This window comes from Macaca mulatta, chromosome 17 (genome assembly GCF_049350105.2).
Source record: "Macaca mulatta isolate MMU2019108-1 chromosome 17, T2T-MMU8v2.0, whole genome shotgun sequence".
NCBI lineage: Eukaryota > Metazoa > Chordata > Mammalia > Primates > Cercopithecidae > Macaca > Macaca mulatta.
This window is the reverse complement of record NC_133422.1, coordinates 31,067,751-31,091,143: the sequence shown is the minus strand read 5'-3', so window position 1 is coordinate 31,091,143 and position 23,393 is coordinate 31,067,751. Positions and strand designations below refer to the sequence as shown.

General features: G+C 41.8%; 1 protein-coding gene across 1 annotated transcript in view; it reads left to right on the top strand.

Moving 5' to 3' along the window:
* Positions 1–17,486: 17,486 nt before the first annotated feature.
* Positions 17,487–23,393, top strand: part of TMEM272 (transmembrane protein 272) — a 32,155-nt gene continuing 26,248 nt past the window's right edge. The window contains exon 1 of the mRNA XM_028837578.2: positions 17,487–17,648. The gene's annotated coding sequence lies outside the window, so the exon portion shown is untranslated. The remainder of the gene's footprint in view (positions 17,649–23,393) is intronic.

Genomic DNA, 23,393 nt, shown 5'->3' with positions numbered 1-23,393 from the left:
TGGATTTTCCAATTACCTTTTTGTTACTGACTTCCAGCTCCACTTCACTATGGTTTGCACAGAGTATATGGTTTGTATACTCTGATTTCAATCATTTCAATTTGCTAAGACTTGCTTTATGGCCCTGCATACATTCAATTGTGGTAAATGTTCCATGTCCACTTGAAAATAATTGGTATTCTTCAGTTGCTTGATGCAGTGTTCTCTCTCTAGATGTGTCTGAGTTAGGTTGAATCTTTACCTATGTTGTTCAAATCTTCTATATCCTTATAGATTTTTCTGGCTGCTTGTTCTATCAGTTACTGAGAGAGATGTACTTACAGATCTATTTCTTCCAGTTAGGTCAGTTTTTGTTTCATATACTTTGAGGCTATATTATTAGATACATGCATATTTACAATTGTTATATTTTCTTGGCATAATGACACTTTGATTTTTATAAAATGCCACCTTTTTATCTTTAGTAATACTTCTTTCCTTAAGTTCTACTTTGATATTAGTATAGGCACATCAGCTTTTATTAGTGTTTGCATGGTGTATCTTTTCCATCCTTTTATTTCAACCTTTCTGTGCCCTTATATTTAAAGTGTATTTCCTGTGATTAACATATGGTTGAGTTTTTGCTTTTTCTATCTGATACAATCTGTCATTTATTTGGTTTTTAAAAGTATTTAAACTTTATATAATTACTGATTTATATTAGATTTGAATCTATTTTCTTATCATTTTTTTCTAGCCCTACCTGTTGAATGTTACTTTTCCTTTTTTCTTTTTGATTAATTAATTTTATTATTCCATTTTCCTCTATTATGTCATAGTTATATATTCTTTTAGCAATTATCCTAGAGATTACAATAGACATCCTTGAGTTGTTAAAGTCTAATGGATTTTTATCTTTACCACTTCTCTGATAATGCTAGAATCTTAGATGATTTTAATTCTATTTATACCCCTTTTACCTTTCTCATTTTGTTGTCATAAATTTTAATTCTGCGTATATTCAAGACTCCACAAGATTTTGCTGTCAATATACATTTGTAATTACACATGTTTTTGCCTTTTTTCATACTCTTCATTTCTTCCTGCATCTCTGTGCTTCTGTTTGGGATAATTTTCCAGGTACTCAAAAAATCATGTTCTTTAGTATGGCTCTTGTGATGGAATCTCTCAGTGTTTGTTTATTTTATTTGAAAATACTTTTGCCCTTTTTTTTTTATGCCAATTAACAGGTGTTATCAGTAGAATGGTTTGCTTAGTGTGTTTCCTCTGCTGTGTAAACAAATGCCACTTTCATTTTCCTGTTCTTTACATTATAGAGAATTTCATAGTAATATGATTTCAAAACATAGATAAGAAATGAATTTTAATCTCTGTAAACGATAGCAAAATCAACAATTGTCTCTGATGAATTTGTATTATCTAATATTGGCTCTAAGTTTTTAATAGAAAGGAGCAAAACATAATTAGGTTCTACACAACATGAAATCCAAACAGAAGTGCCTTTGTTTTCTTATTCAGACATATGATCCTTTGTAATCCCATTTGCCTTCATTTTTGAAGCATATTTCTACTGGTTAGAGAATTATAGTTTATTTTCTTTCAGTTAGTCTGGTTTCTGTTGTTTCGGTTGAGAAGTCAGCATCAATCTAATTGTTGCTTTTTGAAGGAAGTATGCTTTTTAAAATTCCAACCGATGTTAAGACTTTGCCTTTGGTCTTCGGCAGCTAGATGTGCTTTCCTTTGTATTTTCATGCTTGGGATTTGAAGCATTTCTTGTATGATTGAAACCACTTTGCAAAATTATGACGGTAAGAGAAATCTGACATAGTTGACTCCATCTTGCTTCTGACCTCCAAGATGTTATTGGTCATTCCTGGGTGTAAACCCAGATAACTTTGGGAGGAATTTATACTTTAACTTTGAAGCAAGGATGATGATAATCCCTCCCTAAGACAAATCCCCTCCCTGTTGGGGAACTGAAACCACCCTTTGTAAGACTAATGAAAGGCCACAAGATTAGGATTATGGGAGGGGGCTGAGTTCTGATAAAATGTAGGTATGGTTTCTATAATCCCTTACTGCTCAGGAGTCATGTGGCCTGAGGCCACAGGATTTATGACTTCCCAATTGTTCCTGTAGATAACATCACTACTGTAGAACCTAGATTGGTCTTTTGATAATTTTTTTCAGACTTTCTGGCAATTGACTGATTCTGCCTGAATCCATGATTTATAATTCCGCCAGTCCTGTGGCCCCACCCAAAGGCAGACTCAGTGCATGTGAATCGTTTTCAACACCCCTATGGTTTCATCCCCAAGCAAACAGAAGGACTCATTTCCTAGTCCCCTGCCCACCAAATCATCTGTAAAAACTCTAACCTCTGAGCCTCAAGAAGAGTGATTTGAGTAATAACTCCATCTCACATATAGCTGGCCTCTTGTCAATTAAAGTATTTATTTACTGCAATGCTGTGGTCTCAGTGAATTGATTTTTCTGTGCAGGGGCAGGAAGAACCCATCGGGTGATTACATCTCTGTATCTTATTAACCTTCACTTTTAGGACATTCTTGGACATATTTCTTTAAATAAGTCATCTCATCTTCTTCTCTTTCTCACTTAACAGAATTCCAATAACATATATGTTAAAACATTTTCACTGGATTCCTTATATTAACATTTTTATGCTCTTTTCTAATTCTCCATTCTTTTGTCTCTCTGCTTTAGTCTGCATATTTTCTACTGTCCTATAGTCCATTTCACTATTCTTTCTTCAGCGGTGTCTAATCTACTGTTTTGATTCAGTCTTTAATTTTATTTATTAAATTTTATTCCAATCTAGGATATTCATTTGGTTCTCAATTTTTCTGGTACCAAATTTATCCATCTTGATTTTTAATTCCATGTATTAATTGTAGTTATTTTAAAGTCTATGTCTTATTACTAGTCAAGATCTAGATCTTCTGTGGATATATTTCTCTTGTCTTTTATTCCCTCTTGGTTTTCTGTCAAAACTTATTTTCTTATTGGCTTGTTATTTTGATAGAATGCCAATATTCTTGAGGCTCTTCAGCATGTTACCCTCTTCCAGAGGTATTTATTTTTGCTTCAGGTAGGCAGAGAGGCTAGAAATAAATTACTTTAATCCAGTCAGGAATTGAGATAATTCTAAACTGGGCTTCACTTCTTGTGCGATATGCTTCTTTAGTTGATGCTTTCTTCAAACAAAAGCTTGTGATGTTTTTCAGAACCTCTCCTCCCTGATAGATCCTTATGTACAGTTTTATCCCTTAGACTCCTTTACATTGCTGAAATCTCTGTTCAGACGTCTCAGCCTTTCATACACTGCTTTCAATTTGAAATCAACAAATGATTTGAGGGAAATGAATCTTCATCTCCACTGTCTTTATTGCTTGTTCAGGTCTTGGTCTCAAAATTTTTCTCCCTGCCTAGGTATCTCTGAGATGTCCAGTTCCTCAAGTTGTTCCAAATACAACATTTTGCCCAAAACAACCTAATCAGCCTTTACTTAGAGCAACACTTGCATGGGGGTTATAACCAAAAGACTGACATAATAGAACTTGAGAATGTTGACCTAATCAAAAGGCCCAAAGTAGCGGTAAATAAATCAATAATAATAATGAAAATAACTAGCATTTGTTGATCATTTCCTTTGCACTCAGTCACTGTCCTAAGTACTTTTGCATATATAGCCCATTTGATCTTAAGAATAAATCAATAAATTAGGTATTAATGCCATTTCCATTTTACATATGAAGAAGGAAGTGCATAGAGAATTTCAGAAACTTGCCTAAAGCTACACAGAAGTAGAGCCTAGATTTGAACCAAGGCAGTTTTGCTCAGAGATCATACCTCTCTAAAGTAGAAGGTTACTATAATAACGTAGGCATCAAATAGCCTGAGTCACAATGAGCATTATAGCTGGGGAGTCAGAGAAGAACAGATTGCTACAATAAATATTTTGAAGAAAGATGCAAAAGGTGATCAAAAGGTTGCATGGCATGAAGATGAAGGAAGTGAAGGAAAGGTTTCAAGTACCCAGCCTCAATACCTGGAAAGTGATCATGCACTGATAGAAATGTGAAATTGAGCTGGAGTTGATTTAGATGGGTTGGGGAAGTATTCTTACATGAAACTTTGGGATCCTCAGTGATTCACAATTCATAAAATGTTTTCTATTTCAGTTAAGCCTTATAGCCTCTGGAGGAAATAGCAATAAGATTATTATTGCTGAGCATGAATGGAGTACAGAAAATAAATCCGTTAACATCAGCGAGCTCATGGGATTGAAAAGGATATACTTTCTCCCCCTGCCACACACTTTGTACCAAATCAGTATTTTCTGTTCACTCAAGATAGGCAGTTTAACTTAAATATTTTAAAATCAGTCCTCGTGAGTGACACAAATTTACTTAATTTTTTTCAATGCTATTATTTTAAAAAATAGTTTACCATTCTTGCCAATGTTCAAGGTAATGCATGTTCATTGTAAAAAGAAATAGAAAATAGAGCAAAGATGAAGAAGAAAATGAAAATCAACCATATCCCAATACTCAGAGGTCACCAGTATGAACATTTTGGGGTATATTCTTCTAATATATTTCCTATGCTTATGACTACATATATTCTATGCAATTGGTTTTATTCTGTGTATGCTGTTTTGTGGCTTGCTTTTTCATATATCATTCATGCTTTCCAATTTCTTTACACATTTTTGAGAACACAGTTTTTAATTACTGCCAGAGTGTACATTCCCCTATGTTGGAAAATTAATTTATTCCATTAGGGATATATTATGGTTGGCCCTTGAACAACACAGGTGTGAACAGTGAGGGTCCACTTATACATGAATTTTCTTTCGCCTCTGTCACCCCGAGACAAGACCAACACCTCTTCTTCCTTTTCCTTCTCAACCTACTCAATGTGAAGACGATGAGGATGAAGACCTTTATAATGATCCATTTACTCTTAATGAATAGCGAATATATTTTCTTTCTCTCTTTCTTTTTTTTTTTGAGATGGAGTCTCACTCTGTTGCCCAGGCTGGAGTGCAGTGGCACGATCTTGGCTCACTGCAACCTCTGCCTCCCACGTTCAAGCGATTCTCCTGCCTCAGCTTCCCAAGTAGCTGGGACTACAGGCATGCGCCACCAAGCCCAGCTAACTTTTGTATTTTTTAGTAGAGATGGAGTTTCACTATATGTTGGCCAGGCTGGTCTCAAATTCCTGACCTCAGGTGATCTGCCTGCCTCAGTCTCCCAAAGTGCTGGGATTACAGGTGTGAGCCACCGTGCCTGGCCTGGGATTTTCTTAACATTTTCTTTTCTCCAGCTTACTTTATTGTAAGAACGCAGTATATAATACATATAACATACAAAACATATGCTAATTGACTATGCTACTGTTTCTGGTCAACATTAGGTTATTAGTAGCTAAGTTTTGGGGGAGTTAAAAGTCACACATGGACTTCTGACTATGCAGAGGTTTAGTGCTCCTAAGCACTCTTTGTTCAAGGGTCAACTGTATTTTCCTGGAAAAGTAGATCAAACTGGAAAATTGCTCAAAGATGAAGACAATGACAACATAATAATCACTGCTTGTGGCCTCAGTCTCTGTATTGAAAGAAGGGAACTGCTTCTAGCCACACCAGCCATAAAGGAATCATGCACTGAAAGCAGGCTTCGTGAAAGAAGAGAATTTGTCTTGTTCATTGCTATATCCACAGTGCCCATTTTATAAAGAGCTTCTGAAATTGAGCAGAAAAAGACCACCAACACAACAGATAAATGGCCAAAGGATGCGAATAAATTGGTTGCAGACAAATGCAAATGGCTCTTAAATGTATGAAAAAAAAAATTCAACCATACTTATAATTAGAGAAACGCACTTGATTAAGAAAACCATTGCATTTCTCATCTGTCAAACTGGCAGAAATCCAAAAGTTTGACAATACACTCTGTTAGCAGAGTTGGAAGGAAGTAGGCCCTGCTATACAGTGCTGCTAGGAATACAAACTGTTATAACCCCCATGTGTGGGGATTTGTCAGAAACTAAGAAAATTACACATGAATTTGCCTTTTCACCCAGCAATTCCATTTCTAGAAATTTATCCAGCAGGTACATCTACACAATTACAGAAATATACTTGTATGGATTATTCATCGGAGTATTGTTTGTAATTCCAAAAGACTGGACGTAACTCAATTTTGTAGCAATAGTGAACCACTTACATAAACTGTGGCACATCCACAGAGCAGAGTACTGTGCAGCTGCAAAAAAAAAAAAGTGTAACAGGCCAAGTGCGGTGGCTCACGCCTGTAATCCCAGTGCTTTGGGAGGCCGAGGTGGGCGGATCATGAGGTCAGGAGTTTGAGACCAGCCTAGCCAACATAATGAAACCCCGTCTCTACTAAAAATGCAAATATTAGTTGGGCATGGTGGCATGTGCCTGTAGTCCCAGTTACTCGGGAGGCTGAGGCAGGAGAATCGCTTGAACCCGGGAGGTGGAGGCTGTGGTGAGCTGAGGTCATGCCACTGCACTCCAGCCTGGGTGACAGAACAAGACTCTGTCTCAAAAAAAAAAGTATAACAAAGGTCTTTTCGTGCTGATTTGGAGAGATTCCCAGGATACCTTATTAAGTGAAAAAAAAAAAGACTACAAATGTAGTTCTTCTTATTATTATTCCTTTTCTTCCTCTTCTTCCTCTTCTTCTTCTTCTTTTTTTTTTTTTTTTTTTTTTGGTTGCGGGGGAGGCAAGATGTCGCTCTGTAGCTCAGGTTGGAGTGCAGTGGCATGATCATGGCTCACTGCACCCTCCACATCTCAAGCTCAAGTGATCCTCCCACCTCAGTCCCCCGAGTAGCTGGGACTACGAGTGCATGCCACCACACCCAGCTAATCTTTGTACTTTTTGTAGAGACAGGGTCTTGCTATGTTGCCCAGCTGGTCTCAAACTCCTGGGCCCAAGTGATCTGCCTGCCTCGGGCTCCCAAAGTGCTGTAGTACCTCTTCTTTTAAACAAATCTTAAAATTGGAAACGAACACATGAACATAGTCATACATCAAATATATACCATACCCCTACAAAGGAAGGATTATTTCACATGATCCTCGGGCACACTTCTTTGAGTCACCCTCCTTAGCGGGATATATTCTAAAGAGGAAAAGAACTTCAAATATATTTGAAACTTCAACTCAGTCATTTTATTTTTGTGGAAGTGCTGTACTGTTACTTTGAAACATTTCTTTTTATTGTATGACAAAACATATAAATAATTATGTTAATGTTAGGAATCAAGATTTTCAGTATAAAAGAAAAGATACAATGATAAAAATCAAATAAATTACACAAAAGAGTATAGTATGGGATTTAAATTTTAAATATCAAAAAGTACTCGTGATTTTAAAAATAGATATGGTATAGCTTTGTTTATTGAAATGGACTGGTAGCAACAGTATCACAGAAGCAATGCATACCCCTATCCACAGATCTTAGTCTCTAATACTATTCCCCACGAAGAGGAGCCAGGACTCCACCGATAAGTGACTATTTTCTAGGCACAGGGGTTGGAAAGTATAAAGTGAACTTGTGATATATTTTTTTAGAAGGCAAGGAAACTTTTATGTCACATCAAAAGGACACAGGGGGCCGGGCATGGTGGCTCATGCCTGCAATCCCAGAACTTTGGGAGGCCAAGGCAGGCGGATCACTTGAGGCAAAGAATTCCAGACCAGCCTAGCCAACATAGCAAAACCTGTCTCTACAAAAATATAAAACTTAGTGTGTGTAGTCCCAGCTCCTTCGGAGGCTAAGGCATGAGAATCACTTGAACCTGGGAGGCAGAGGTTGCAGTGAGCTGAGATCATGCCACTGCACTGTGTGACAGAGAAAGACTCTGTCTAAAAAGAAAAGAAAAGAAAAAGAATAATGTTTATAATTGCTTGAAATCCATGGAATCTCTAACAATTCATGGTACTAAAAAACGATAAAGAAAAAACTCATTTGTCACCATTTAAGGTGACAATTAAGGCTATTAAGTCAGTTTCTTTGAAAATTAAATGAAACAGAATGAATAATGTATCCTGCCTCTTCTTTAGAAACTGTACACCATGACGCCAAAGCCCCAGTTGGTGTGGGAAAGCTTTGGAGAAGAATGCTGATGGATCTCTGTAGAAGGAGTGATAGAATCAGAAAGCAACTGCCATTTCACATTCCTACTTCAGTGATTAGTTTGGCAAGTTGGTTCATTGGTTTTGAAAGCACTAGAAAAATGGTTGATGGGAAACCACATAGTGTCTCAAAATAACACCACATAGATTATGCTCTGTCTCTAAGTGGAATGTATCACTGTATGATAGAGGGATTGGGCTATTATCTATATAATGGTTAATTTAACACCAGGAAGTATGGGTCAGCCAGATATCAGTGCCTCTTGATGTAACGCAATGTGACTGTTTTTACAAGTCTCTCAAAGCAGCACCTGTGATTTACTGGGGGAAGAGGAAGGCTCTCTGGAGCAGGGGAATGAAGGAAGCAGGAGAGGGCAGGGGAAAAGCTATGTGAGGCTGGGTCCCAGCTGTAGAAGAGCAACACCCCAATCCCATGGGTAGCTCAGGAGCATGACCTGCTCCACAGAGTCTCCCCGCGTCGAGGAGCATGCTACTGCCTGCAGGCTTCCCTCTGGGTGCGCCATTCCCCCCTATTTCCCTTCTGCTTCAGCCACGTGATGTTGGTAGAAAGGCATCCTGTGAGGTGCTGGAATATAACCTTCGTGGAGGCAGGTGACGGGGGCTGAGTTGTGGCCCCAAAAACTCATATGCTGAAGCCCTAACCCCCAGTCCCTCAGAATGTACTAACTATATTTGGAGATAGAGCCTTTAAGAGGTAATGAAGTTACTATTATTTTCCAAGACAGAGTCTCGCTTTGTTGCCCAGGCTGGAGTGCAATGGCATGATCTCGGCTCACTGCAAAGGAGGTAATGAAGTTAAAATGAGGTCATTAGAGTGAGCCTTAATCCAATCTGAGTGGTATCTTTACAAGAAGAGGAAATCAGGACATGGAAACACGCAGGGTGAAGACACAGGGAAGGCAGCCATCTGCAAGCCTGGAGAGAGGCCTCATAGGAAACCAATCCCACTGACGCCTTAATCTTAGACTTCTAGACTTCTAGCCTCCAGAACCATGAGAAAATTAATTGCTGTTATTTGAGCCACCTCATCTTTGTTACTTTGTTAGGGGAGCAAATGAGTGCACCAAATGAATGTAGCAGAGATTTTTATTTTGTCTACTGTTCCCAGAACTTGGAACAGTGTCTGGTACATAATACATATAGTTACTGAATGAATGAATGAACGAATGAATGAACGAACGAATGAATGAATGAATGTTCTATTTCTAGAGTTTCAAGTAAAAAGCAGGGGGAAAGAGCTCTACTTTCAGATTTTCTCTATATATACCTGGTTTCTATTCTTTTGCCTCTCCCCATCATACTTTTTATCCCAGCAGAGGTTTCATCCTTGCCTTCTCCTACCATTTTCTTCTCCAGTGAAGAAAGAATTTTTCCTCACCTTGCCAATTTCAGGGGACTTTCTCTACATTCCATTTTCTTCTGTGCATTCCTTTGGATCTTTGTTCTTGGTGATTGTGGCAGATTGGATTTTCCAGTGCCGGCTTTAACATCTCCCATCCATATGCTTTTCTTACACTGTGACCTGTCCAACCCACCATCAAGAGGCAGAGTCATCCCCTCCACTTGAACCCAGGTGAGCCTTCTGTTGCTTCAACCCACAGAGTGCAGGGAAATTGATGTTGTGTAACTGCCGAGGGCAGCCAGGTGCTGGAGCCCTTTCTACCGGCTAACCAGAGAATGCTAATCTTCTCGCAGCTCTATGCTCACAGCCTGAAAACAACCAAAGAGAGATTATCTATATCATGGGATCCAGCAAATCTCTCTCTCTCTCTCTTTCTCTCTCTCTCTCTCTCACACACACACACACACACACACACACACACACACACACACACCCCTGGTTGATAAATAAAAGCGCACCACTGTTTCTGAAGCTAGATCATAAAAGGTGAATGGTTTCCTGTGGATCTCTCTTAGTACACTAGCTCTTAAATCCCAGCCCCTGTGCTGGGAAGAAGCCCAGGGTACATGAAGAGGCTACATGTAGTGTTCTGGCCCACAGCCCCAGCTGAGGTTCTAGCCACAGCCAGCATCAGCTGCCACTATGCATGTGAGTGAGGATGCCTTCAGATGACTGCAACCCCAGCCATTATCTGTCTGCATTCGTATGAGAGACCCAAGTGAAAACCTCCCAGTGGAGCCCTGCCAACCCCTGGAACTGAGAGACAGTATAATAATTAATGGTCGTAATTTTTCATACTCCTTTGTTTGGCGCAGTTATGCTCCAATAGATCATCGGAACAGTGATATTTGCTCTTTTCTTTACCATGGCATCAAAAGTTAAGGCAAATGAAAATGCAACCATTTAACATTTTTAAAAATATTAGTTTTACATGATAAATCTTTGTGCTAAGAGTGACAGTCATTTACTTTTTCATTCATTAATTTATGAATTCACTCAACAAATATTGGTCAAGTGCTAATTAAGCATCAAACCTTGTGCTCGGTGTTAAGAAGCGCTCACAGTCCACAAATGCAGAAGAAATGGAAACAAATGCAAATATAGTGTAAAAAACACCATACTAGAAGTGTATCCAGGATACACTGAGGGTGTGCAAAGGAGAAAGGGACCAACTCTTTCTTGATTGGAGTTCAACTGATTGCACAGAAAGCAGGAAATAGCCAAAGAAGACTTCAGAGAAGATATGGACCAGGCCACGTCCTGAAAACTGGGGGCTTTTCCAAGTTATTAGTGGGAAGGGTTTCTCAGACAGAGAACATCCCACGAGAAGGGCATGGGAGCTGCGGCGATCAGATCTGGAAATTCTTGTTTCACATAACTGGGCATTTCAAATGCTGGACAGTGGCTGAAGGACTTAGTGGGGCTAGGTGCCTGCTGAGCCATGTTGAGAAATACCAGACTGGAAAGATAGGTCCAAACCAAGTTATAAAGACCTTTGACTCTATCCTGAGAAAAAATCATTGGTAAAATAAGAATTAAAATAGTATTTAAAATTTATTACAAATCAGCAAACATTATGCTTGATGACAAAAGACTCAGGGCTTACTGTGTGCCCATAATTGCACATTGATGTAAGTGTACCAGCTGACTGGTGCCTTCATTCTGACTGGACAGGGCACTTGTCTAGTTTTTACTTTTTTTTTTTTTTTTTTTTTTTTTTTTGAGACAGAGTCTGGCTCTGTCGCCCATCCTGGAGTGCAGTGGCCGGATCTCGGCTCACTGCAAGCTCCGCCTCCCGGGTTTACGCCATTCTCCTGCCTCAGCCTCCCGAGTAGCTGGGACTACAGACGCTTGCCACCTCGCCCGGCTATTTTTTTGTATTTTTTTTTACTAGAGACGGGGTTTCACCGGGTTAGTCAGGATGGTCTCGATCTCCTGACCTCGTGATCCGCCCGTCTCGGCCTCCCAAAGTGCTGGGATTACAGGCTTGAGCCACCGCGCCCGGCCTAGTTTTTACATTCTTTAAAAACATCCCAGAAGACATTATTAAAATAAAGAACAAGACAAAGTGGATAGCACTCACCGTTTTGTAAATAATAGCCAATTAATCAGGCAAAGAAATAAAACAAGTATTGGCCGGGCGCGGTGGCTCAAGCCTGTAATCCCAGCACTTTGGGAGGCCGAGACGGGCGGATCACGAGGTCAGGAGTTCGAGACCATCCTGGCTAACACGGTGAAACCCCGTCTCTACTAAAAAATACAAAAAACTAGCCGGGCGAGGTGGTGGGCGCCTGTAGTCCCGGCTACTCGGGAGGCTGAGGCAGGAGAATGGCGTAAAAACCCGGGAGGCGGAGCTTGCAGTGAGCTGAGATCCGGCCACTGCACTCCACCCTGGGCGACATAGCGAGACTCCGTCTCAAAAAACAAACAACAAAAAAAAGAAAACAAGTATAAATATTAGAAGGAAATCATTATTACTTATAGGTGATTTGGCTGAATACCTAATAAAGAAGAGGAGAGAGAAACAACTTACAATTGTAGTTGATAATAGTAGAATGCCATTCTCCCCAAATTTATGTATAAACTTAATGCTATCTCAAACAAAATTACAGAAGAGTTTTTCTTTCTCCAGGGGAACATTTCAAGTAGCTGGGACTACAGGCACTCACCCCCATGCCCAGCTAATTTTTTATTTTGTTCTTTAGTCTCAATACGTTGCCTGAGCTGGTCTGAAACTCCTGGGCTCAAGCGATCCTCCTGCCTCGGCCTTCCGAAGTGCTCCATCACAGGCCTGAGCCACCGCGTCCATCCTGTTTCTGAAAGAGACGGCCCAGGTCCCACCGAGAGGCCACAGACAGCAGGAGGCGGCAGGGAAGGAGGGCAAAGAGGTGCCAGCAGGTGGCGCTGTGAATTTTCCCAACCCCGACACTCGCCCCTGGGAACTTAGACCCTCGGGCTTGGAGCGTAGGTTAGGGACACGAAGACCGGAGTTATTCCTTTCCTCACGCCTACTCCAAGGCGCCACTTTAGACCTGAGTAAAAGGGTTGAGGCGGGAAACCTCACAGTGGCGTGTCCGCGCATCCTCCCTCCCACAGTGCCTCTGTGACCGCTGAAATTGGGGCTGAAGAGACCCCGGGATTTTCCGGAGCACCTTGGACAACTATCCGGTTCCACAGCGCCCTTAGAATGTTAGGGCTTGACTCCCCCAGCCTCTCAGATCCAGGAGTTTGTTTGCTTATTAAATTGTGCTAAAATACACATAACATAAAACTCAACATCTTAACCACTGAAAAATGTACAGTTCAGTAGTGTTAAGAATACTCATATTGTTGTGCAACCAATCTCTTTTTCTTCTTGCAAAACTGAAATGCCACACCCCGTAAAGAGCAGCTCTTCCTGCTCCCCTTCCTCCAGCCCCTGGTGACCACCAGTCTACTTCCATTTCTATGAGCGTAGACTATTCGATATGCTTCACGTGAGTGGAGTCATACAGCATTCGTCTTTCTGTGGCTGGCTTATTTCTTAGCATAATGGCCTCAAGATTGCAGCATGGGTCAGGCGTTGCCTGTCGTTTAATTCTTCTTCTTCTGGACTGTGAACTACTTTTGGGACCACACATTCTGTTTCTCTTTTTCTTAAATTGTCCTCCGGAAAATTAAAATGCTGGGAAAAGTCAAAAAGAAAATGAAAACTTCTATTGAAATGCTTTTTGACTCAGGTAGAAGTCAAAGTGAGGAACCCTGAAGGTTTTCTCCCAAATTAGGAAGCCGCCAGGATGAATAGATGGTAAATATAGAAAAGGTGACTCAAATAGAAGAGTGACATCAGAATGGAAAACTTCCAAAGAAAGCATGAAAAGAATTAGGATGTTTACATAGAATTAATTTGTTGAGGAATAACACACAAGCAAAGATGAAGACAAAGACAACCTTTTGTGCAATCTTGGGAAAAAGTGAGTGTGAACACTCATCAGTGTCCCTCGGCTTTCTGATTGCTCCTTATGGGGTGCACAATCTGGTCTTTGGGCAACTTTAGTATCTCCCTTCATTTCTACAGCTTCCATCAAGAAGTCAGGCCTACCTTCATTAACTCACAGTTGCCTTTGTAATTAAACTCAGGCACATGCTCATTCACTCACTACTCTTTTGCATCAAAATTACTTATGGGATACATTGAATTTTATTAAGTAATCTTTTTACTTACAGTATCTGACTTGGAGTCAGCAGTATTCATTCAATGAATGAATGAACTCGCTTTTACCAGGAGAACCACCTCAACTAAAACCAAGCATTTAAAAATTTATACTCTGGGTCGGGCGCGGTGGCTCACCCCTGTAATCCCAGCACTTTGGGAAGCCGAGATGGGCGGATCACGAGGTCAGGAGGTAGAGACCATCCTGGCTAACACGGTGAAACCCCGTCTCTACTAAAAAATATAAAAAGTGAGCCGGGCTTGGTGGCGGGTGCCTGTAGTCCCAGCTACTCGGGAGGCTGAGGCAGGAGAATGACGTGAACCTGGGAGGTGGAGCTTGCAGTGAGCTGAGATGGTGCCACTGCACTCCAGCCTGGGCGACACAGCAAGACTCTGTCTCAAAAAAAAAAAAAAAAATTATACTCTGAATTCAGCTTTCACTCAATTCTACCGTCATCTCCCCCCATGTGCCCTTTATTCATATGGCAGTAGTGTAGTGGTGCTATATGTGGACTCTTATCACATGGTCTGAGTTTAAGTTCATTACACACTTAGTAGCCATGTGCCTTTAATCTCTCCGTACTTCATGCTTCTCATCTGTGAAGTGGGGGTATTAATCGCACCTACTTTGCTTTGGGCAGCATTTCCAGTGGTGGTCTTCCACTCACATCTCTAGGGTTAGCATCTGCTTCCACTCTCAGTTGCTAATCTCTGGGTTACTCCACCATAACATTGTGCGTGATTTTTCAGCTCTTCTGTGGCTCTTGTATCCCTATATTAAATTCCCCCTGTTTTCCTAACTGATACAGCTATTATTATTACTATCATTTATCATTAGCTTTGGAGTCTCATAATCACTTTCCAAAGACGACTCCTACTTTCTCCCTGACAAAAATCTCCTATTTCTATACTCACAAATACAGTTGTCTGGTTTGGCGGAAAAATATTCTTTGATGTTTTGCTGCATCTTCAGGGACATGTGGGAAAGCTCCTGAGTGACCTGCCATTATTTTCTCCCTTCCTGAACTCCCAGGAAGACTGCCTCATCACCCGAAATTTTGTTTGTTTTGATGTCTGGGCTAAAATGTGCTCAAAAAGGACTACTGTCCCTTTGGCCACGTCCACGCCAGGCTAATGGTCACTCTGTGCTCCCAGACCCCCACCATTGTAGCAGGGAAGCCTTAAGGCTCTGACCTCGCTGCTCACAGTCACTCTGCTTCCACTCACTCAATGTGAGATAAGAGAAGATTCAAGTACCGTCATGCATCACTGAACAATGGGGATATGTTCTGAGAAATGTGACATTAGGCAATTTTGCCATTGTGTGAACGTCATAGAATGTACTCACACAAACTCACATAGTATAGCCTACTACACACCCAGTGGTCCCCAGTCTTTTTGGCACCAGAGACCGGTTTCATGAGGGTGGGGATGGGGAAGGTTTTGGCATGAAACCATTCAACCTCAGATCATCAGGCATTAGATTCTCATAAGGAGTGTGCAACCTAGATTTCTGGCATGCACAGTTCACAATAGGATTTGTGGCCCTGTGAGAATCAAATGCCACTGCTGATCTGACAGGAAGTGGAGCTCAGGTGGTAATGACTATTCACCTGCCACTCATCTGCTGCTGTGGGGCCCAGTTCCTAAAAGGCTAGGGACTAGTACTGTTCCTAAAAGGCCAGAGACCATGGCATGTTATTGTATTGAATAATGTAGGCAGTTGTAACACTACAGTATTTGTGTATTTAAACATAGAAAATACTACACATAGTATTTGTGTATCTAAACATTGTGTACAGTAAAAATATGAAGGATTAAAAAATGGTGCACCTGTATAGGGCATTTACCATGAATGGAGCTTGCAGGACTGGAAGTTGCTCTAGGTGCAGTGAGTGAGTGATTAGTGAATGTGAAAGCCTAAGACATTACTACACACTACTATAGACTTCATAAACACTGTACACTTAGGCTACACTACATTTATTAAAAATATTTTTCTTTAATCATAAAGTAACCTTAGCTTACTGTACCTTTTTTACTTTATAATTTTTTTAAAAAATTTTGACTCATACATTAGCCCATACATTATACATACATTACATTAACCTAGGCTTACACAGGGTCAGGACCAACAGTATCACTATCTTCCACCTCCACATCTTGTCCCACTGGAAGGTCTTCAGGGGCAATAATAGGTAGCAGCTGTCATCTCCTATGATAACAATTCCTTCTTCTGGATACCTCCTGAAAGACCTGCCTGAGGTGTTTTTACAGTGAACCTTTTTTTTTTTTTTTTTTAAATAAGTAGAAGGAGTACACTCTAAAATAATGATAAAAAGTATAGTGTAGTCAATACATAAAGCAGTGACTTGGTTGTTTTTTATTACTGTAAAGTATCATGTGCTGTCCATAATTGTATGTGCTATACTTTTATGTGACTAGCAGTGCAGTAGGTTTGTTTACACCAACCTCACCACAAACACATGAGTAATGTGTTGCACTACAACATTAAGACTGCTACGACATCACTAAGTGATAGGAATTTTTTAGTTCCATTATAATCTTAAGGAACCACCATCCGTGTGGTCCATCATTGACTGAAATGCTGTTATGTGGCTGGTGACTGTGACTGTATGTCCTTTCCTCCAGCAGGTCTCCTCCCCTTGCTCCTCTGCCTCACCCTGTCCTGTGGTGTGAAGTGGTCAGCTTGAATTCAGGACTGGGAGAGTGGCAGGGCCAGCCCTAGAGTGAGCCCAGAGAGGTGCCCTCCCAGGGGCATGCAATGCAGGGGTAGCTTCAGAGGGAGCAGCTCCTTACATTTTGCATAATAGGCTCTTCTCTTGCCTCACCCCAGTCCCTCCCCAGTAGACTGGCCTTTTCCACCAAAATGACAACAAAAAACCTGGAATGTCAGGGTTGGAGAATGCCTTTAATGTCATGTGATGCCAGTTTCTCAAAGTGTGGTTCATGGAGCACCTACAGGAAACTTAGCAGAGTCTAAACTGCAGATTCCTGGGCCCAGGCCCAGATCTACAGATTCAGAATCTTTGGGAGGTGGTACAGGAATCTGCATTTCAATAAAGAATCTCTGGCACTTCTTACACATCAGCAGTTGAGAACTTCTGCTAGGTGCTTGCTTACAACACCAACACACAACAGCCTCACAAAGCAGCCTGCTTCAGGTCTAAGAAGGCCACTGTTACAAAGTTTATGACATGGGGCACAATTCGGCCTCCCTGTAACTTCATTCTGCCTCAGATCTGTCACCGGCAATGACCGGGAATCAATTTAATCCCTTTTCTAGGTGGCAGTCCTCGAGTCCATAGGGCACCTCTCATATCCTCAGCCCACTTTGAGTACTTTCACCCTATTTCCTAAGCAGCCGCTGTTTGGTCCTCTCGTCCTTGTGTGCCACCAACATGCAGGAAGAGCAAGGGGTGAGAAGGGGCTCGCACCAGAACTAAGTCCCTAGGCTTAGGGCCTAAGGGACTGAAATGAAATGTTTCCCGTGGGAATTCCTAACTCCAAGGGGTCGGCCATCTTTCCACAGCTCCCGGGGTCGCTCTGCTGCCCCCCTGCGGGCCTAGGGAACACTGCAGGGGTATGAGCAGGCGGAGGGGCTGCTCACCCCACACGTGGGAGTGGGAAATGGAGAGAACCCGCTCCTTAGAGGAAAAGCCACGAGTTGCTGTTGTGCTGCAGGAGAGAAAGGGAGAAAGAAAGCGTGCGACAGGGAGTGGGAGCCCCAAGTGAAGAGGAACCTCACAGAGTCAGGCCTGAACACCGGGACCACAGAGGTGCTGAGTGCTGCCCGATTCTGGATCCCACCCTGCTCAGCTCAGGTGAGTCCGGCAGCCCTGGACAGCCTGTGAAGTTGGGGAGAGAGTCCTAGCAGAGGGTTTCTTGAAATCATTCCCAGGAAGATGCCAATGTGCTGATTTATGCTTCCTGGAAAGAAAATGACTGCATTGTGGAAGTGCTTTTCTTAATTGTGTGGCGGGAAAGAAAACAATCTTCACTGAGTCTAAGGCAAGTGGGTTTTCTGGAGAACAGTTGTAAAGGAATAATGACTGCAGGGCGAAGGCACGTTGTGTGGGACTCTTAGAAACAACCTGCCGGCTGCAGGACAGCGAGTGGGGACCACAGACGTCACCTCCGTGTCTTACCTGTTGGGGCTCTGAGCAAGTGGCTTTGACTTGGTCATTTTAAAGGGGTGGTAGAGCTAAAAGGAAGTGCATTTTTCATTTCCTAGGAGCCAGACAATGAAGGCATCCTAGGGAGGTTGTGGAATGACCCTGAGACACAGTAGGTATGCAATAACCTCCACTGAATTCATGCATTCGGGCATAGTTAGGAGAGAAAACAGCACAGGTTACATAGAGAGCTACAAATAAGAAAGGACTGTGTCCTGAGCACCCAAAATGTTTGTTGGAAATATTCAACAATACTAGTTAACATCTGCTTTGAAGGAACAGGTATGGGGATGGTTAATGTCTAATATTCAATGTTATTCAAAACCAAGAGTGAGTCGGTCCTCACAGTTGATTTAGGAATAAATAGTTTAATTTACCAAGCCAATCAGTAAAAACACAATATATATATGTGTACACGCACACATATATATATGTTTACTGTTGGTTCATGACACAACTCGGAGGTTAAAAAAAGGTAGAATTTTACAAATTTGAACTGTAAAACTGGGAACATTAGACAGACATAGAAAGTTTCTCAGATCTAGTCCTATTGGCATTTTGGAGCAGATAACTGTGTTGTTGGGGACTGCCCTGCTCCTTGCAGGATGTTTTTCAGCATGTCTGGTCTCTTTATCGACAGCCCTGCCCCAGCCATGACTATTAAAAATGTCTCCACATATTGCCAAATGTGCCTTGGGGGTCAGATCACCTCTGGTTGAGAACCACTGAGATATATCAATTGGATTGAAAATTGAAAATGCATTGAGCATGTCATTTGGCAAATATTATTGATTAATTCCCATCGTGCCCTTTATTATCACTCAGCTGCTAGGATAGGAAGCGGCAGGAGCTATTATCACTGCCCTTCTAGGTGCAGAGGCAGGTGTGAGACACACAGTCCTATCACAGCATGCACAAGGATGGACTTTTAAGTCACTGCCTGTTCACACTGGAGAGAAGGTACTGCCCAGCCTGTTACCCCAATCTCTTCCTGTTTCAGATTTCTAACAAATAAGAAAACTTTCTATCAAATAAGAAAAAAATGTCCATTTTCTTAGTAGAAGGTATAGAAATTGACTAAAATCTGTGTCATTACAGATTTTAGTCAATCATTAAATGAATTGCATTGACGTGAATCCATCGTTAGTACGTATTTGCTCTATTGGGCATCTCCTGCTGTGGAGGGACCCTCTCCTGGAAGAGCTGCCACTTCAAAGGGCTCCAAGGAACATGCAGTTTTTTGTGAGTTGTTCAAGTCCCCACCATAGTAGTGAATAGGTCTTTTGTAGCATATCTGAATCTGCAAATTCACACAGTGAATTCTGTGAATCAAAAAGCAGATTCACTGCTATTTTCTCAAATTGCAGCTTTCTTTGTGGGCTTCCTCTGAATTGAAATAAATCCGTATCATGGGTCATAAAAACCAAATCACAAAGGGGAACATACAACTGGGAAATGAGTCTAGAAAGAATTGGCAATATCACTGGCAATCAAATATGTAAATTAAAATAATTAATTTCCACTTTTGCCTATGAGAGTAATAAAAATGCATTAGTCTTTCAGCCACCCAGTGCTGGTTAGGTGTGGTGAAACTGCCACTCTCACATTGCTAGTGGCACTGGAAATGGATACAACTCATTTAGAAGTCAATTTTACCTCAAAGCCAAAAAGTTGCTTATGCTTTTTAATTAAATAACTATTCCAAGAGATCTATATGTGCATAAAACAAAGCACTTTTCATGGAGAGACATGTGTCTTAGGATTAGTTATGAGTGGAAAGTAAATATCCAACAAGATGTAGAGAAATATAGTTGGATATAACCTACTCTGTGGATTATAATTCAGCTGTGAAAATGAGAGTTCTGAAGACCAAATGGTGACAGAAAGAATGCTTATGTCAAAATGTGATGTGTTCACTTAATGTGCCCGATTATTGCAACCATGTAAAATTTGTGTACATGCACATATGCATATGTATATATGCATATACTTAAAAGAAAAGCTCCAAAATACTAGCAGTTGTTGGGCTAGAAGTTCTGCCGTTGTTTATAGTGACTAATGATTTTCTTTTCTCCATGATCTAATTTTTCTGTGAATTTGCTTTTGTAATTTTTAAAGAAAATATTCCAAAAGAGAAAAATATTGCCTACCACCATCACATCATCTCTGTCCTTTTTGTTTCTGCTCCCTGGTGGACTTACTCCTTCCTGCTCATCTATCCCCTACATGCTACTTTTTATAAATCTCTGGACTTCTGGAGAGCAAACTACTTTTCATTTCAAATAATACTTCTTGAATTTTAAGAAGTTTTAAAAAGAAGTCTAAAATTATAATGGTAAAACTTGCTAATGGGGGAAAAGGCAAGGCAATATTTGAGTATAAAGTGGAAATGAAAATACTTCCCACGCCTGCCTGCGGCACATTCCTACCTACGCCTACCCCAGCCCCAGTGGCCCCATATCTCTGTACCTGCCTTCATAGGGAACAGTTATTCACAGTGGTTTACTGTTTATGCTTCTGACCTTTTTCTGTGTGTTTATATAGATCTGCAGACATTATTACATGCATGAGGTCATATGATTGTGTGTGTATGTGTGTGTGTGTGTGTAACACTGTATTCCTTGTAAGGGACGTTGAACACAATATGCAAAGTTTGTCGGCCAGCATTTGGGACTGTACCTGGGAATTCTGTCCTCCCTTTCTGGCTGGTTGCCAAAGCTGAGTTCTACTGCCGCTGCTACCTGTCTCTTAGGGAACATTCTTTAAGGTGTGACAGAATTAACAGCACATCATTCTTTTTTTAGTTCTCATCCGTCTTGCCAGTTTATGAAAATAACAAGCTTGAAGGAGTAAGAGTCTCCTCATTTATAAAATGGATCTAATACCTGCACCTTGTGTTGGTGTGTTCTATTGGCTCCCACATCATGTGGTCTGATATTATTATCAATGAAGATATCACTGTTTTTCAGATTGATGTTTCTACCTTATTCGCAGTTAGTGGCTAAAGGGATCAGCCAATTTAGGATATTTGAATTTAAAAAAAAGTATATGCAGCTCTATATTACTTTTTGTGGTGAAACATTGTTCTTCAGGATTCACAGGAGGCTAACGTGTGTGCCTCTTACCCCAGGGAATGGCCCAAGATAGAAATGTGTTGTTATAATGTGACACAGACAAATCTCGTTAGCTTCTGCAAAGCTGCTGTGGATTTGAAGACTGGAATGTCTTGGTTTGTAGGCACTGATGGAAACTGTTCAACACATTTCAAAGGAATTTTCTAAATCAGTGGCAACTCCACCATGCAAGTATAAAGAGATGGCTCCTATGTCTCCTCCCTCTGTTTTATCCCTTCTGTGATCCAGGAGAAAAATGCTGCGGTTCGTGAAGTGCACACTCTCCCTGTTATGTGAAGTGCACCCTCTGTGTTCCCTAAGAAGGGTGAGGAAAGGAGCCGACCTTCCAGGCCTTTAGGAGCCATGATGGGCCATGGCCCCTTTAGATAACTGGGCTTATCATTGGGTCCAGGAAGGTTGTTCTTCCAGGCACGGTTTTAAGTGGCTTAGCTTCTGTGACACCCCTGTGGCAATCAACCTGATGAAGTGTGGACATCAGCAATAAATCTGTAATTCATACAGTAGCCATTTGTCCATGGCTTGGGGCCTACTTGCTGTGTAACAAAAGGATGTGCACCTGGCAAACCCCATTAGGCCAGAGAGCTGGTCTCATTTCACCTTGATCGGTAGAATGTCAGAGTCAAAGGATGCGGAAGGAGGCTGTGGTTTACTCAGGGCTGCAGTGTTCCTGGATTTTCTGTGTATAAGGACACCACAGCCACAGTTTTTGCAAGGACATTGTGGGGGAAAATGGAGCCTTGTGAAGAGACATTTGAATAGTAGTTAATGGAATTATTCATTAAACATACTGAAGACCTACTGCGTGCCAGGGAGACAAGGACTCATGTGCATTCTCCACAGTTGCTTCCAGGAGAAGAGTGGGCGGGGGAGCCTGTGTCAGGAGGCAGAAACAGCAGAGGGACCGCGTGAATCCCAAGCGCTGCATTTGGGATTCCCAGGGTTTGGGGGGTCAGAAAACCCTGGGTGCTCAGCCCTGCCAGTCTGTGTCCTGTCATCTCACTGCAGTCAAGACTGTCAAAGTCCATTCTGGTTAACAGAGAGTAGGCACCTCAAGTTTGGCAGATCTCAAAGCACCTGGATTCCAATCTGGCTGTGTGATCTTGGGCAAGTCCTTCACTTTTCTGACCCTCAGTTTCTTCATCTGTAAAATGGGGATAAGAATCTTTGCCCGGTTAAATGGGATCAAGCATGACAGGACTGACCACCATGATCTCCTTGCTTAGTCCCTGACTCACTTTGGGAAGCCTCTCTTTTTCAGGTTTCTTCCCCTTTATATTCTTGCTCTGGGGTGAAAGTGGAGAGACTGTGGGCTTTGAAGGCACAGAGTCCAGGTTTCAGATAGAGTCTCTGAGGCCTCATTTCAACCCCAGTTCTACCACTTACTGGCTGGGTGACTCTGAGCAAACAAATTGATTTGAATCTTGGTTTTCTCTGTAAAATGGGGCATACTTGCCTCTGGAAGAACTAGGAAAACTAAATGAGGTAACGTGGAAGACCTTGGCAGGGCGCTGGTGATGTGCCTCTGGTTGGGGACTGACTATCTCTGGCCACACTGCCTCCTGCTGTAAAGGTTCTGCTGACACAAAGCCAGATTTTGAGCATGACATGTCCTAGAAGGACAGTGATGGGCAATGAGAACCCCGAATCTCAGCCGAACCACCCTGCCTGTGCGCTAGCAGTGGATCAGCCACAGAGAGAAGCTGCGGGCTGCGTGGCTCCTGCCTGCAGGCCCATGCTGACACTGGCGGTGGAATGACTCGCCTGCTATGAGCCACAACTCTGGTCAAGGCAAGCTCTCCTTCTGTCATCATGACCACCTCTGTCCTCAGACTACAAATCTTCCTCATCACAGCCTGTTCCCCCTGCCCTAAGCTCTAGTTCACCCAGGAGGGCCTGCAGGTAGTGCTGCTAAAATGCTGTGGTCCCCTGGTTTGCAAACCCCTGCAATATGAGAAAAAAGGACCCTGTTAAATCGTGCTTTTAAATGGAGCCACGGCTACTCTGGACAGGTTCCTGGGGAGACTTTGTCTATGAAGTAAGGATGTCTGCCCCAGATCCTGCCTGGATCAGCCAGCCGCCATGGAGGCCCTACTCCCAAGCACCGAAATGGTGGGAAGTGGTAGAACTACGCACACCCAGCCTCAGGGACAAAGTGACTCCCTTCCTCTCCTAATGTCTTTACAGGGCTACCTCATTTTACTGGACAGGAAACTTTGCTGTCGATGAGCTGGAGTTTTTCTGTGGATTTAAAATGTGTTTG